This window comes from Rhipicephalus microplus, chromosome 2 (assembly GCF_043290135.1).
Source record: "Rhipicephalus microplus isolate Deutch F79 chromosome 2, USDA_Rmic, whole genome shotgun sequence".
In the NCBI taxonomy this organism is placed as follows: domain Eukaryota; kingdom Metazoa; phylum Arthropoda; class Arachnida; order Ixodida; family Ixodidae; genus Rhipicephalus; species Rhipicephalus microplus.
In genome coordinates this window covers 49,206,927-49,225,048 of record NC_134701.1, presented here as the reverse complement: position 1 = coordinate 49,225,048, position 18,122 = coordinate 49,206,927, and the positions used below count along the sequence as shown (strand labels likewise).

Here is an 18,122-nt window from a genome sequence, read left to right as displayed (position 1 = left end):
ACAAAAACCAATGCACCAGACAGCACATCTACCATTCATTTTGACAACGCTCTCAGTGACGACACTGTTTCTCTAGCCGTTATGAACCGTAGATTTAGACACTTTGCATTGTGTCCGCTTATCGACGCTATTTTAATATTCACCCCCAATGCAAGAGAAACATTGTCGCCGTGAAGGGCATTGTCGAAGTGAATGGTAGATGCACTGTATGGTGCGTCGGTTCCAATTAGGGGCTCAATCAGCCCATTCAACCCGACCGGCTATTACGACTGGTTAAATACATAATTGTGTTAATTTCTATAATTGCTGCCGTGATTAATGTTTGTACCTCTCAGAAGATGCCTTCTGTCACAGGAAGTCAACGCTGCATGTAGCACGCCAATGCCTTTTTTCTCTAATATTTAAAAATATTTGACACATTTTTTAATGAGCTGTTGATGCTATCTCTAATGAGTCATTCCATGCCAAATCGTTCAACGTTTTTCCGACCATCACGAATATAAAAGGTAAAACTTCCACACAAATTTTGAAGTGCAAAACTCGTTCTGGTCATTTATTTTTGTTACCAGAAATTTTCCTCCCTATTTATGGGAGCCAATTGTTTGGTGCCAAGTAAGGTAAAAGTTTCCAACAACAATTTTCAAAAGGAAGGTTTTCGATTGTACTCGATAAAAGACATTTCTGGCAAGGCGGCAAGGCAATGAAGCTATCTAACTTTAAAATATTAACTTATTTATGTATATTATTGTTCAAGGCTTTTCAAACGAGCAATATTGAATAAAGTTACCACAATTGGTATTTTTGCCGGGAACAGGGTAATTTCAAAGGGCACAAATAAAGTATGTGCTGGTTACTTGTCAACATGCTGCAAATCAAAAATAACTTAGGAACTAATGTTGTAGCAGATATATACTGTGAAAAAATTTGTGAGTTTCACTTTGTTTGAAAATTCTGTGTTCAGCATCAAACATTTTTCTTGGTGGTCGGACTACAAATGTGCACAAAATTTCATTTTAAAGCTCTATGGACAAGTTATTATAGGTAAAATTACTAGAGGCTATTATTTTTGAATTTCAAAAATACTTTTTTTGAAATATTTCTCTGCACCAGCTTTTCGCCTACATAACTCAAGCGACATGACACACTCGCAAGGGCAATCTTCAGCAGAATTCTACTGGCCTGGAATACGGAGAACAATTTCGGTGCCCTCTACTATGTAATTGAAACAGGATTGGGGTTATCATCTGCATTCCATTGCCAACGAAGGGGTGATACAAAAACTGGGTTCAGTGTAGTGACTTCCAGGTGAGCCGTGCAGCTTTATAGATCTAAAGCCAGACATACTGCCTTTCTGAGAAGTTCTGCAAATACAGTAGGTGTGTTTCATACACTTAAAAATATTTATTCATATTCAGAATATATGTCTGATAGCATGCTCGTAGCATTGATGCAATACACTGATAAACGCTATTGTAAAACAACCATTTCTTATTTTTCCGGCTTTCAGGAGAGCACTCTGCTTCCTGAGACCCAAAGCCTGTCATATGAATACAGAAGCGAAAAAACTTCAAGTTAAGAACTTGTAGCCAAGGCGACAGTTTCATTTATCTTGAGCGTAAGGGATAATTGTGTAATGTATACTTTTTAACGGCTTGATGGCTCATGTGGAAGTCATCACCGGTGGCGTAGCCAAGAAGACAGGAGAAGCGGCTTCACTGTTCCCCCTCCCAGCATAGTCCAGGTTTTTTTATCCTAAAGCCGTGGTTTGTCCTTCTACTGTGACCGGTTCATGACCGCCCAGCTTATCAATGACTCAGCAGAAGGAACTAGTGTGAGTGACAGACAAACAAACAGACCGATTCACGGTTACTGACAAAACGCTCTGAATCTTTGCCCCACGTGATCTTTCGCTTTGTAGATAGGCTGCGATTTTTTTAGTTCTGCATGTGCATACCTACATGCACACATACAAACGCACAAGAATGTACATAAAGTATGACCGACGTCGCCTTCCCCTCACACACCACCCCCACGCAAAAAATATCTTTTTGATACGCTACTGGCCTCCACAATCTAGTGGCGATCACTGTAGCACACCTTTGTTGGCAATGGAATGCAGATGATAGACCCATTTCCATTTCAAATGCTTCGTTTCGAGCTTGCCCTGTGTCCCTCATGTCTGTGAAAGTCTGTTGAAGATTGCCCTTGCGAGTGCTCCATGCTACTCGAGTTAAGTAGGGGTAAAGCTAGTGGAGATAAATAATTTAAACATACTTCTCCATTAAAAAGTAATGCCCTTTAGTAACTTTACCTATACTGAGGCAGTACATGGAGTTTCATAATGAAAGGTTGTGCATATTTTTTGTCCGACCACCAGTGCAAGCTTTTTAATGCTGAAGATAGAGCTTTTACGAGAAAAACTGACATTCAAATTTTTTGAGACTATCTGCTAAACTTCAGTGCGTAAATTATTTGTACTTTGTAGCGTGTCCAAAAGGTCACCAGCACATATTTTATTTGTGTCCTTGGAATTTGCCATGTTACCATAAAAAATCCCAAACCTGGCCACCTTATTCGACATTGCTCGTGGGAAAAGCTCTCGAAGAATTGATATACGTAAGTGAGTCATTATTTTTAGTTAGATCACTTAATTATCTTGCTGTAAATGCCATTTATTGAGTGCATTCCAAAACTACTTTTGAAAAAAAATTATTGTTTGACGACTTCCAGCTAAGTCGGCAGCATACTACAGGCTCTGATAGCTAAGGACCAAAACTTTTGGCAACGGAATTGAATAACCAGGACAAGTTTAGAACCACGAAAAACGTGAAAATTTTTCTGCCGTATTTTTATGGTGAAAAAAAAAACGCTGGGTGATTTTGGTTGGTTGAAGCCTAATCGTTGTAACCCTTATTATATTGAAATACGCCTTTGCTCCTTTTGCCTCAACTAATATTGTTAGCCAATATTGTGGTGTGTTTATGAAGTTGTTTGCGCTTTCAGCCATTTCACTCTGTATGATATGGATTATTATTTATTATGTGCGATCATTTATTTTTTTGCTGCGCGCCAGTGGCTCTAACAAGGCCTAATATGAGTCTTAAACTGAATACATTAATTGTGCTCACACTGTTTTCGCTCTGTACTCACCTGGTGTGTTTGGGCTGACAAAATGTTTTTCCTATTTTTCGCAAAAGAAGTCTGCACAATAATGTTACATTAGGAAAACAACACAGGTGCTTCGGGTATCTGGAAGTTAGGATATTCCTTCTTCGTATTTTAAATTCCAGATACAAAGCAGCCAAAACAAAATAAATTTTTTGACAATTTTGTACACACAATTTGTAGCAGGTGTGTGCTGTATATCGTTTAATGATCATGGAAAAATTGAACACGGTTTTAGTGAATAGAAAACTTGTCCTTGTTGCTTTTTGAACAGTTGAATTCACTTCGTAAATTTTTTAGCATGTGCAGGTTCAGTCAAATGTTCCCAAGTGACGCTGATACAGAATTAGTTGGAATAGTAACCAGTTAAATTTTGAATGATCTTGTACTTGCAGAATAAAGGTCTGCTGATTTAGTATGCCTCGTGTTGAATATAATGGAAACACGTTTGTTACTAACAGACATGTAGCGATAGTATTATGAATAATGTGTGAGAAATGGCCCAACGGAGCAGGTGTTGTTCCGTAAGAGCCGTTTTTTTACTTCTTCATTGCCGAGATCTCCGTGAAAGTTGAACAGGCTGTAAGTTCTATGTCTTTTACGTGGTCTCTGGTGTACCATTTACTTTTTGTGGAAGTGTTTGGCAGCATGTTATCTACGCCTTTTTACGTAATCAAGGGAAAATATATTTTTCTGTGTGCTTCAGTTGTTTCTTTTGAGGTTAGAGGAAGTAAACGTCTGCGAGCCAATTAAAACACAAGAAATGTAATGTTTAAAAAAAAGCGTTTTCGACTTGCATCTCCCCTTTAGCAGGTTTACCGGGAACTGCTGTGATGAGGCCGCTGCCTGTATGAGGAGCCCCACTCGGCGTCTACCAATGTCAACGGCGACATCCTTGGTTGCTCATGTCGCTTCTTGCTTGCGCCCTCTGCTCTCGTCACGAGTGCTACGCTCTTTTCTAGGGATTGCTTCACTCGGTGCTTCACAGAACAATGCCCTTTCCTCACTTGGGGTTTTTCAGAAAGGCTCGCGTCGCAAGCCGCGATTCCTTTACCAACCATTGATATGCGCGTACGTGGCAGGAATTTTCCGCGTCTTGCACACCATGGACCAACTCCCTTTTTTCTGTGTTCACTGAGATATCAGGTATCTGGACACTCAGCTGATTTTCGCCATTACAATCACGGTCATGCCCCGGATATGTATAAGTATGAATGTGCATGCATAAACTGCACAGAGCTAAAATTCTAAGGCACTTACTGGGGATTCTAACCAGCGACACCTCACTTCACTACGCGCTGCATTATTCAACTGTGCCATGCCACTCATAGTGTCCATCTCCCTAAACGAGAGCTATGCATATATATTACACCATTTACCATGGACAGGCTTACTGGTAATGCATTTAACGGAAAGTTTTTTGAGTAAAGCATGTAGTTTTGTTTGAACAAGCTATATATGTTTTCCCTAAACCATGACGTGTCTGATAACTTGATCAATAGAGGAGTGGGTTCATTGAAGCACATACAGTTGGAGGAATGGGGTATTCTAAAACGTGTCTGGCTCCACTTTTACTCTGAAGCAGCAGAAAAAATGGCTCGCATCAAGTCCATGCCTATGCGAGACATTGCTGGTCTTTGTCGTGCCTGTGAATTCGGATGCCTTCGAAATGCGCTCCGCCATAGCAACTAAATTTAAACGGGCAAACTGAAGTCGCTGCCCCAAGTGAGTTGTGGTGACGCTTTTGCCGTTAGAAAATTACAGTTTCATTGTAGCAACAGTCTACATCTCACCAGAAACGTTGCGAACAGTCGTCATCTATTTCTTACCACACAACTTCCGTGTGGGGTGCTTACAGGATGTGCCAGGGATAGTCACTGGGGACATCAACGTTAATGTACTTGCACATGAAAAACAGTAGCTTATCGCGTTTCGCGATGCCAAACATGGCCTTTATCTTCTATCGGCAGACACGCAGTCAACTGTTCTGAACAACAGCAGTTTAGATAGTGTAGTTACCGCATTACTATATATTCAAGCACAAAGACATCGCAACAGAAGGCGACAAAAGCTCTGTTGAAATTCCTACGCGGCACGTACGCGCTTGAACAAGCGGCTTTAACAGCAATGTCACTTACCGCGAAAGACAAGAATGGACAATGACTGAGTGTGCGCGCGTGTGCTGCTGAATGTGCTGTGTTTATCTCTCTTCCCTCTCTCCACTCGATCTTTCATCTACCCCATCCCCTTCCCATGCGCAGGGTAGCAAACCGGCTGCCTATAGTCTGATTAAACTCCCTGCCGTTCTTTTCCTCCTATTTTTCTTCATTCCTTCAAGCAACATTGACCATGTTCACTACATTTCGTATGGTTCCTAAAAATCCCAACCTCACTTCGTACAACAGCCCGATATGTTTTTATGGCATTTATTGCTTCGGACTCCTCCTCCTCCCGAGCACGTGCCTTTAGTGCCTCTAGTAGGAAGCGAAGAACATGGAGTCGCGCAACAAAGTTCTTTCCATGATTCAGCTGAATGGCTCCTCCTTGTGGTTTTGCTTCAGGAACAATCTGCAGGACCTCACTGGCGTATGCAGCGAGTTTACCAAACACCCAGTATAGAGAGAGGTTTCTCCATCAATACGCGAGTGGCTAAGTGCAATTTGTGTTCTGACTGATGCTTTCTGTGCTGTCAGGGCTCATTCCTTACATGAACACATTTTGTCACAAGTGATTTATTTACATTTACATAGTTCATGCAACGCCAAAATGGCATCACTGCAGGAGAGTGTAGATTCAAAGTCAATTAGGATAGTGACACATCTGCTACAGTACAAAAAAACGTATTATAATATTGAACTATAGTATATGCGAATCGCAGTTCAGTACGATAAGGCACACAGTAAACAGGCACAAGAATGTAATAGACATGTCACATTTTCACAATGATGAGAAAAAGGGGCCGTAGTCCTTCAAGTTTACTATATCTTCGGGAAGTTGCTGCCTCTTTCTAAGTGCTTTTAAAAAGAAGCAGTTGGCAGAACAAGCAGCTTTAAATAAATAATATTCTATTTAGTGTGAGTGTTGACATCCCTTGGAATGATATGTTGGTCGTAGTAGTTGTTACTACTTGTCAAGTCCGTTTCGGTTATAATATATTCTTTCTATAGTGCCACTACACTATTTCATTATTTCATGTTTCCATTCAACAAGCACCTTCTAAACGCACGCTAGACAAACTTTCAGAATTAAAAAAAATAGAGAGATGTTCCTATTTTCGAAAGTAATTGGTAGGGTTCCTTCCGCGAAAAACGGCCATACACAGCTTGAATCTGCTTGAAGGACCTCACATGGTAGCAGTAACAGTAAAACCACATGTTTTACATGTCAGCATATAAAAATATGTTCAGCATATTTATTCATTTTATTTATTTTATTTTATTATACTGTCAGCGCAAGGGCCAAGACAGGAGTTGGGGTTACATATCTAGCATGTACAAAGAACGTATGTGGAAACAAGTTTCACACTGTACGCTCAAGACGCACACTATATAAAAATAACAAAACAAAAACGCAAAAACTATATCAGAATACATTCCGCATAGATCACGGATAAAAGAAACATGTTCGAATACATCTCGTACCCGCCACCAAAAAGAGAAAAAAGATTTGAAGTGATTTAGTACATATTGAACATATTGATATAGCACATTGAACACATTCAAACAACAAGGAACAAGCAATTTGGTTACAAATATTCTGACAAAACCTTTTCAAACCTTTGTAAATCACAATGTTCGACTATGTATTGAGGTAAATAATTCTAGTCCTTGATGATCCGAACAAAAAACGAATACTTGAATAAATCTGTTCTGTAGCTAAGTGGTGTGATATGTTTCGAGTGTTTTGTTCTGGATATGGTAAATGGCTGTAGTGCGATGTGTTCCCTTAGGTGAACCTTGTAGTCTCTATGGAGTATGTGAAAAAAGAATATCAGTCGATTATGCTGCATTTTTCGTTTCACCTTCATTAAACCAGCTCTTTCTCTAAGCTCACTAATTGACTGAGTTCTGGAATAGGAGTTGAAGATGAACCGTAAGGCTTTGTTTTGTATACGCTCACATTTTAGTGCATTTGTTTTGGTGTATGGTTCCCATAGATGACTTCCGTAGGTCAGTACTGGAAGAATAGTCATTTTATACACAATTGCTTTAGCTTCCACGGTGGCATCGTGAAGTTTTCGTCGTAACGACCAAATTTTACGCATGGCTTTATTCCAAACACTGTCAACATGCATGGACCAGTTCAAGTCATGTGTAAGATGAACACCTAGATACTTAACATTCTTTACTTCAGTCAGCACTGTGCCCTAAATGCTGTAAAAAAGGATAACGGGTCTCTTTTACGTGTCATGCGCATGAAGAAAGTTTTCGATGCATTCAGTTCCATTCGCCGTTCGTCGCACCAAAGACTAATTTTTTGTAAATGGTTATCAAGCTCCAGCTGATTGTCAGTGGAGCTTATCTTCGCTTACACAATGGTGTCATCTGCATTATGTTTATAGCTATTTGGTGAGAATAATCGGCACCAATGTCACTGATATAGATAGAGAAAAGTAAAGGGCCTATTACGGACCCTTTTGGCACGCCTGATCTGACTGGTTTATTGGTGCTGGAGACATTATTCAATTCAAGAAATTGTTGTCTATTTGACAAATATGCCTCTATCCATTTTAATAGCTGACTGTCACCAGTCAAACAAGACAACTTTTTAAGCAACTTTCTGTGAGATAATTTATCAAATGCTTTTCGGAAATCAATACATATGATGTCTACTTGACCTTTTCCATTTAAACACTGACCAATTTCATGCGTAACCTCAGTAAGAATTGAAATTGTGGAATACCCTTTGCGAAACCCGTGCTGATTATTACCTAAAATACCATTTTCTTCTACAATTTTCATTAGGTGAGTAGTCAAGATGTGGTGGGTGAAAATTTCAGTGCAATGAATTGAACTTTTGTGAACAATGGCAACTCCTCCTCCCCTGGATCCTCGGTCTTTGCGACAGGCAGTATAATTGGGGGCAGGAACTCTGCATTTTCAATTGATTCGCTTAACCAGGTTTCTGTCATGATTACAACATCCGGTTCATGTTCAAAGAGCGCAGCCTCAAAGAGTGATGACTTGTTACAGATACTGCGTGCATTAACATTCATAACTGTTAACTTGTCAGGAAAAATTTCCATTGCCGTCCAAGCTGGTGTCTTTCTCGTAATGGCGAGCGTTTCGGCACTCTTTACGCGAATCAGTGAAATCGTCCCAGTAATACGCCTTGCCGTCTACGTAGAGTTTATTGTAAGCTAGGCGCACCCGCTTTCCACTCAACTTCACGTCTTTAGCGCTTTCCCAAAGGCACTTCCTGCTGTGTAGCACGCGTTTTGAAAAGTCATCACTGATTGAGACGTGCGAACCCTTTAGCTTGTAACAGTTACGCATAACTTCCTGCTTTTCCTTGAAGTCGTATAGTGGGAGAATAACCGGTCACGCTTTTGACTCTCTTTTTGCAATGCGGTGCATGCGCTCCACGCATTTAGGCAATAAACCGATTACAGGAAAAGTTTTGTCCTGTACCACCTTCGTCAGGTCTTCCTTTGTTTCCCTGTCCTGCTCATGCAGGCCGAAAATAACAAGATCATTGCGGCGCTGGCGATTTTCAAAGTCATCAACCTTCCTAGATAACACTTCGACTACTTCGTTCAGTCGGGTTGCTGTTTGTTGTGCGTCCTCCAGTTTAGACAGAGAGGACTCAAGTTTAGCTAAGTGGTCTTCAATATTTTTATGGGAGTACTATTTCCTTTCACTTCCTTTTGGACTGCTCTCTGATCACGTTAAATGTCGGCGAATGTTTTTGACTGCTCCTTCAATGTTTCCAAATCTGCTCAAGTTTGTCATCTGAGTTTGTGCTCGGGCCCGGATTCAATTTGACGTCACCACTTGTGACAAGCTTAACAAATATAGACAAAAAATCACACACTATCAACGCCAGTGCGCCAGTGTTCGGGGGCACGGCACGACTATTAGTGACAAATAATTGCTTTTAAATGATGAAGCATCATGCCCCACCTGCAAACAAGCAAATACGAACACGTTGGACACCATGCTTGCATTCGTGCCATGCCCAACTCTGAGTAGGTGGGCGTCCGGGGAGCTATTTAGGTCAGCAGCAGTCCATGGTGTAGTTGTCGTTGATTGGTAGATGCTTCCGATACAGGCGTCTTTGCTGCACGTGGATAGAAGCGGCATCGGCGACAGATCCAGATAGCTTGAGAACGGTGGCTCGTGCTCCGTCTTCGTGAATGCGGTAGTTGTACTTGAATTCGCAGCGGTGACAAGAAGCGGAACCTGCAAACAAGCAAATACAAACACGTTGTACACCATGCTTGTGATCGTGCCGTGCCCGCAACTCAATATATATAAATACACTGTTTTAATGCAAAGGAGGAAATTAAACATGTCGAATATGAACAACTTTCACATATTTTGGGTGAGGCCTCGCCGATCAAACAATGGCGTTATGGCACACTCGCAAGCTTCCTCTTTATGCTTCGGAATGTGACGCCTGAAATGCCCTGAAGTGGTACATTACAAATTTATTGGGCCAGTCAGCCAATTTCGCTGTAGTACATGTAGTATATTTAGAATAACCGACAAACGTTTAAAGCCAAAGTTGACATTTACAAAAAACAAACAGTTTGAATCAAACACGGGCAATGGGACGAGCTAACAAATCAACTAACAATGCGCTGACAGTGCGATTCTATGAACAAAAAGCGGGTGTTTCTTACGCTTCGTTTAAAAATTCAAAGGCTTTAACTAAAATAACTAAAATTACCCGGTGCTGCCACCTAGCAGTGGCTCTGCCTTCTAAGAAAACTTTCGTGTTTTAACATTGTTGCCAGATAGTGCCATATCTCACGCAGTGGCTCTAGACAGCAGACTATCATTTTTCGGCGTGCTCTGCCCGGATATAGGCGGCCAATTTTTGGGTGTAGACAAGACGGGACGTAAGTTTTCAGGAAGATTTCGTATTACGGTGTATACAGGAATATTTGCTTTCGGTTGTGCATAGTATTCAAACTCTCCTGTGCAAGATGAAAGAGTTTTTAGCGAATTTCTTCGTGAACATGTTCGCGATAACAGCAGCAGTGACTCAAAGGACACGTACGTTGGAGTGATCATAAGAAGCATGAATTTTCTCGTATGGCTCACACAAACATATCTGATCTGTGCATGAGTTTGATTATGATGGGCCGTGAACATCAGACTATTCGATTCCTGAGCATTGGTCAATTGTAACGCATGTGGTGGAAACAGCCAGGGAATTTGAATCATTAAAGTAATCAGAACAACAAAGTGACACACTAAGTTACATGGTCACTTATTGTCACAAGATTCAGAGCGGTCACAATAAACCACACCTCCGTATTGCAATTTTAGGAAAAATAGAGTAAACCGGAAGGCACAGTGGCTTAAATTTTTCAAGCCGCACCACCTGTTCTTAGCAGTTCCCGACTATTTCTATCAGCCATGAGACATGGTTGTGTTGCTCGAAGACAGGCAACCCGAATGTCGCTAGATCAAATCCACACGGCTGCATTTTATGGGCCTCACTGGAAATATTGCCTTTAGCAATTAGCAGGAGAAGTGCTAAAGGACCTTGTTCTTAGAATATTGTGCTCGTTTAAGAAGCGCAGTCGGTCGATATTTAAATTAATTTCAGTTTATTGAGCATTTTCGTCATAAAATTGTGAAAAAAAAACGCAAGGATGGAAGCAAAAAGCTACAGCTTGACGAGGCTTCTACCCATTGTACTTGGCTTCTCAGAAACCGCAAAGCACAACAATTAAAACAATAGGACATCTATTTCAAACTTTAGGAAATCATAAAATAGTACCATACGCCACATTAGATCATAGTTTCAGGTTTGCATAGAAATTAGCAGAGCCCATACACACAAAAATAAAACAATAAAACAGCACACAGTCAATCATCAAAACATTTAGGAAGCACTGCACTACGGCATCCCTCATAATAATATTGCACATTCATGATGTAGCATCATATAAATTATTTTATTTTTACCAAGGAATTGTGAATATTTCTTGTTTGGTCAATGTTCTTAAAAGTAATGTCGTTTGATAATGAAAGCCGTAAAACTCTAAAGTCGAAACCGTACTTCGAAGCGTAAAATTACGAAGTTCCGCTTGGCACATAACTACACTGAAACTGAGAGTAAAATGTAAAACTAAAAAGAAACGCGTGAAATAAAATGCTATAAGCCTTAAAACTAAGTTATTTTAGTCGTCTCTGCATACGCTAAGGTTTCTGCACAAAAAACGATTCAATCATTGACAAAAACCACAAGACGTTTTCATCAGTTTATATTGCAGAACTTTTAATGACGGTTGCAAAGTGATAACAGCCTTATCAATTTTCCTACTTATTCGAAAGATGTTTCCTTTTAGTTGATGCGAAGATTGCTGAGTGATACGCCGTTTATTCTGGCCTAAAGCACGATACTACGAAGAGCAGAAATCCAGTTATATATATAATAATATATATATATATATTTATACATATATATATATATCTATATATATATATATATATATATATATATAAATATATATATATATATATATTGTTAGGTATACACTTCTCTTCCTTATTTCATTGAACGAGGGTCTCGTACTGGCAGACTTGGTGTGTTTAGGTTGTATAAGAGGGACAATTAATCAGCTGCCCGCTCATAATGAGTTCACGTGCTACGTGACGCCAAACATGCGAATAAGAGTGTTTTCACACTCGTTGTTTGGCTTATAGATGGCGCTGACTGTCACTCTTACTTCTAAATTCACATATAAACCCCAAAAAGTGGATGGAGGGATGGCCCCTGTGATAGCTCAGTGGTTAGAGCATCGAACGCGTTATTCGAAGGTCGTAGGTTCGATTCCTGCTCACAGCTGGTAATTTTTTCATCCACTTTTCTTTCTTCTTTCTTCTTATTGACATTCCATTGGTTCTAATAACTTCCCCTGTACATTCCTTGGCATTATTGTCTGTTATATCTCATTATTATTGTGTTAAAACACGGAAATACGAACCCTTAGGTATACACTTCTCTCCCTTATTTCATTGAACGAGGGTCTCGTACTGGCAGACTTGGTGTGTTTAGGTTGTATAAGAGGGACAATTAATCAGCTGCCCGCTCATAATAAGTTCACGTGCTACGTGACGCCAAACATGTGAATAAGAGTGATTTCACTCTCGTTGTTTGGCTTATAGATGGCGCTGAGTGTCACTCCTTCTTTTAAATTCACATATAAACCCCCAAAAATGGATGGAGGGACGGCCGCTGTGATAGCTCAGTGGTTAGAGCATCGAACGCGTTATTCGAAGGTCGTAGGTTCGATTCCTGCTCTCAGCTGGTAATTTTTTCATCCACTTTTCTTTCTCCTTTCTTCTTATTTACATTCCATTGGTTCTAATAACTTCCCCTGTACATTCCTTGGCTATAATGTCTGTTATATCTCATTATTATTTTGATAAAACACGGAAATACGAGCCCTTAGGTATACACTTCTCTTCCTTATTTCATTGAACGAGGGTCTCGTACTGGCAGACTTGGTGTGTTTAGGTTGTATAAGAGGGACAATCAATCAGCTGCCCGCTCATAATAAGTTCACGTGCTACGTGACGCCAAACATGCGCATAAGAGTGTTTTCGCACTCGTTGTTTGGCTTATAGATGGCGCTGACTGTCACTCCTGCTTCTAAATTCACATATAAACCCCAAAAAGTGGATGGAGGGACGGCCGCTATGATATCTCAGTAGTTAGAGCATCGAACGCGTTATTCGAAGGTCGTAGGTTTGATTCCTGCTCACAGCTGGTAATTTTTTCATCCACTTTTCTTTCTTCTTTCTTCTTATTTACATTCCATTGGTTCTAATAACTTCCCCTGTACATTCCTTGGCATTAATGTCTGTTATATCTCATTAATATTGTGCTAAAACACGGAAATACGAGCCCTTAGGTATACACTTCTCTCCCTTATTTCATTGAACGAGGGTCTCGTACTGGCAGACTTGGTGTGTTTAGGTTGTATAAGAGGGACAATTAATAAGCTGCCCGCTCATAATAAGTTCACGTGCTACGTGACGCCAAACATGCGCATAAGAGTGTTTTCACACTCGTTGTTTGGCTTATATATGGCGCTGACTGTCACTCCTACTTCAAAATTCGCATATAAACCCCAAAAAGTGGATGGAGGGACGGCCGCTGTGATAGCTCAGTGGTTAGAGCATCGAACGCGTTATTCGAAGGTCGTAGGTTTGATTCCTGCTCACAGCTGGTAATTTTTTCATCCACTTTTCTTTCTTCTTTCTTCTTATTTACATTCCATTGGTTCTAATAACTTCCCCTGTACATTCCTTGGCATTAATGTCTGTTATATCTCATTAATATTGTGTTAAAACACGGAAATACGAGCTCTTAGGTATACACTTCTCTCCCTTATTTCATTGAACGAGGGTCTCGTACTGGCAGACTTGGTGTGTTTAGGTTGTATAAGAGGGACAATTAATAAGCTGCCCGCTCATAATAAGTTCACGTGCTATGTGACGCCAAACATGCGCATAAGAGTGTTTTCACACTCGTTGTTTGGCTTATAGATGGCGCTGACTGTCACTCCTACTTCAAAATTCACATATAAACCCCAAAAAGTGGATGGAGGGACGGCCGCTGTGATAGCTCAGTGGTTAGAGCATCGAACGCCTTATTCGAAGGTCGTAGGTTCGATTCCTGCTCACAGCTGGTAATTTTTTCATCCACTTTTCTTTCTTCTTTCTTCCTATTGACATTCCATTGGTTCTAATAACTTCCCCTGTACATTCCTTGGCATTAATGTCTGTTATATCTCATTATTATTGTGTTAAAACACGGAAATACGAGCCCTTAGGTATACACTTCTCTCCCTTATTTCATTGAACGAGGGTCTCGTACTGGCAGACTTGGTGTGTTTAGGTTGTATAAGAGGGACAATTAATCAGCTGCCCGCTCATAATAAGTTCACGTGCTACGTGACGCCAAACATGCGAATAAGAGTGATTTCACACTCGTTGTTTGGCTTATAGATGGCGCTGAGTGTCACTCCTACTTTTAAATTCACATATAAACCCCCAAAAATGGATGGAGGGATGGCCGCTGTGATAGCTCAGTGGTTAGAGCATCGAACGCGTTATTCGAAGGTCGTAGGTTCGATTCCTGCTCTCAAGTGGTAATTTTTTCATCCACTTTTCTTTCTTCTTTCTTCTTATTTACATTCCATTGGTTCTAATAACTTCCCCTGTACATTCCTTGGCATTAATGTCTGTTATATCTCATTAATATTCTGTTAAAACACGGAAATACGAGCCATTAGGTATACACTTCTCTCCCTTATTTCATTGAACGAGGGTCTCATACTGGCAGACTAGGTGTGTTTAGGTGGTATAAGAGGGACAATTAATCAGCTGCCCGCTCATAATAAGTTCACGTGCTACGTGACGCCAAACATGCGAATAAGAGTGATTTCACACATGTTGTTTGGCTTATAGATGGCGCTGAGTGTCACTCCTACTTCTAAATTCACATATAAACCTCCAAAAATGGATGGAGGGACGGCCGCTGTGATAGCTCAGTGGTTAGAGCATCGAACGCGTTATTCGAAGGTCGTAGGTTCGATTTCTGCTCACAGCTGGTAATTTTTTCATCCACTTTTCTTTCTTCTTATTTACATTCCATTGGTTCTATTAACTTCCCCTCTACATTCCTTGGCATTAATGTCTGTTATATCTCATTAATATTGTGTTAAAACACGGAAATACGAGCCCTTAGGTATACACTTCTCTTCCTTATTTCATTGAACGACGGTCTCGTACTGGCAGACTTGGTGTGTTTAGGTTGTATAAGAGGGAAAATCAATCAGCTGCCCGCTCATAATAAGTTCACGTGCTACGTGACGCCAAACATGTGAATAAGAGTGTTTTCACACTCGTTGTTTGGCTTATAGATGGCGCTGACTGTCACTCCTACTTCTAAATTCACATATAAACCCCAAAAAGTGGATGGAGGGACGGCCGCTGTGATAGCTCAGTGGTTAGAGCATCGAACGCGTTATTCGAAGGTTGTAGGTTTGATTCCTGCTGACAGCTGGTAATTTTTTCATCCACTTTTCTTTCTTCTTTCTTCTTATTTACATTCCATTGGTTCTAATAACTTCCCCTGTACATTCCTTGGCAATAATGTCTGTTATATCTCATTAATATTGTGTTAAAACACGGAAATACGAGCCCTTAGGTATACACTTCTCTCCCTTATTTGATTGGTAGATGATGTTTTGGTAGATGATGATTTGGTAGATGATGTGACTTGTTGAACTGAGATGCATGACTTCTTTATTATTTGCAGGTGAAGTGCCTTTAGCACTGCTTCGTTGATACAGGTAATTGTAACTCCGGTATCAAGTGTAGCGCTGACAGGGTACCCGTTAATGAGGGCATCAAACTAAATTACATGAACTCTGGGTCGCCCTCCTCGTTTCCCTGGTTGGTGGAGAGGGCGGAAATGCTTGCGCGTCGTGGGCATTCATTATGCCAGTGCATCTGTCGTGGTAAGCCATCCATCGCTCAGTGTTTGCACTCACGCACGGGTGTTCGTACCGGGGAATTACGTGGACGCTGACTAGTTCTGTCACTCGTTACGTTATTCTGTGTATTCCGAGCTGGTGGAAAGCGATGTAACTTCATTCTCTGCATCGTTGACTCTTCACGAAGTGCAGCTGTAAGCCATGCCTCTGGTGTAGACGAGGTAAGCCCAGCAAGCGCCATCTCCTTATGCGCAGGAAGGCCTTTGATGAGCCCTGATATAAGGTGCGTGTCCTTTAGGTCGGCGAGTCGTCCGAGAGACATTTTTTCATTATAGTATTCCTTCAAGCTCTGGCCTGTTAGCAACCGGCAATGAATGAATTGGAGAAAAGGATCCGCGACGCCGCTCGTAAAGCGTCCCTTCACGCGTTCACATAAGCTCTCCCAAGGCGCGTCTGTGTCGAAAACCTCGGTGAGAAACTATCGGCAAGCCTCACCTTCAAGGTAATCGGAGAAGTAGCACAGCTTGTCTCGCTCCGTCCATGCTGCGGCCGCAGTCCTCACCTCAAAGAGTTGGAGCCACTTGTCAAAAGGAACGTCCGTAGATGCTCCCGAGTACTTCGGGATGTTGATTACTTTCTTGGATGTGGCTATGATGAAGGGCACGGTAGATCCTGTCGACTAGTGTGACGCAGGAGGCGTGATGGCTGTACGATGAACCATTTATTTGTCTTCGTCTTCCTCCTTATCTACCATTCCACCACACCGTTCTCGTGTGGTTCGTCACACACACACACACACACACACACACACACACACACACACACACACACACACATATATATATATATATATATATATATATATATATATATATATATATATATATATATATATATATATATATATATATATGCCTTCAAAAGCGCTGTGTTTTCTGACGTTTGTTGTAATATTTATTTTTATCTACTTTTGACATGCTCTCACGGTCTCATTCACAAAGGTGCTTTAGTCATGTGCATAACATTCGAACCGGCTTCACGCAGTCGTCGGTTGTCTGGAGCACTTCAGTAGAGCGTTGACATCGATTCATTGTTATTTGCATATATGAGCCCAGGGGTTTGCGCGCACACATACTATTTTCACTGGTGGAATTTACAGAGAAGATGGCAACATATCATAACGTGGCGCGTTTATATGCGCGCACACTCATAACTTCTGCCGTATGGTTTGCGAGTTTTCACTGATTCTCTTCAATTGCCATGGGCTGGGCAAATAAACAGCGCACGTACTAGTGAGTTTACCTTCTAAACGTGCGCTGCAACGGCCATGGCGCATAATTTTAGGATAATGGTGACGGCGTTGAGCCCGTGCAGTTCGTCAAGCAGTAGCGGCAGACGACAATGCACTCCTTGCACCAGTTGAGTTACGCATTGTTCAGAAAGAACTTGCTTAGACTAATTTGTATATATGCACACGGTTTACATTAGGAATTTACAATTTCATGCAGTCAACCGCTGCAGATATTAACCGAGGCAATGCTGCTTACAAGCAGCGGATGACAGCTCATTGCGCACGTTCTATAACAGCCGACGCAGACAGGCCTTCGTGTCGGCAGCGCTTTAGTTTCATATTTGGTATTGGTGGACACCCTAGCTGCACGCTTTAGTCATTGCGCCATATGCGACCACATGACCCAGTGGCATGACAGTGCCGCGGTCTGTCGTTTCCTGCTCATCGCCTTCTTTCGTGCACGGTGTTCAATCTCGTTCGCTTTGCCGTATACGAGGAGGCCGACGCCACTCAGCGAATGAACGGGCGTTTCAAAGGTGCGCTCTAAAACACGAACCAAAACTAGTTTTCTTGCATTTGCTGTTGTAGTTACTGAGGCCGTACGCTTTGAAAGGGACCGCTGTAATGCACCTCACTTAATCTACACCTGTCTGACATGTTATTTATACCACATCTCCGTGACATACAGCAAACCAACCGAGTTCACTCGTGGTGCAAGCGTGACGAGTCGAGCGAGCCGCGCTTCTTGCTGGGGATGATGCTCGTAGTCTCCGCAGCCACATTAACCACTTCGACACACGCGTTGCCATATGAACGGACACCAGCAGCATGAAAAAAATTAAAGAAGCGCTTCAACGTGCCGCGGATACTGTGGAACGCAGTGGTCGACCATGCGGGCTTCGCTGCTATCCCGCTAAGTGAGAATTGCTTGTATACAGGTACAGTAGTAAGTGTGTTACTTCGAAGATCCAACTTGATAAA

At 41.4% G+C, this 18,122-nt stretch overlaps 1 protein-coding gene and 1 non-coding gene across 2 annotated transcripts in view; both read left to right on the top strand.

The window, feature by feature from the left end:
• LOC119185825 (lysozyme C-1-like) overlaps nt 1-18,122 on the top strand; it is a 405,391-nt gene that overhangs the window by 354,747 nt on the left and 32,522 nt on the right. The window lies entirely within an intron of this gene.
• Nucleotides 13,965-14,037, top strand: TRNAR-CCU (transfer RNA arginine (anticodon CCU)). Its single transcript has one exon. It is a non-coding gene; the product is annotated as a tRNA-Arg (tRNA).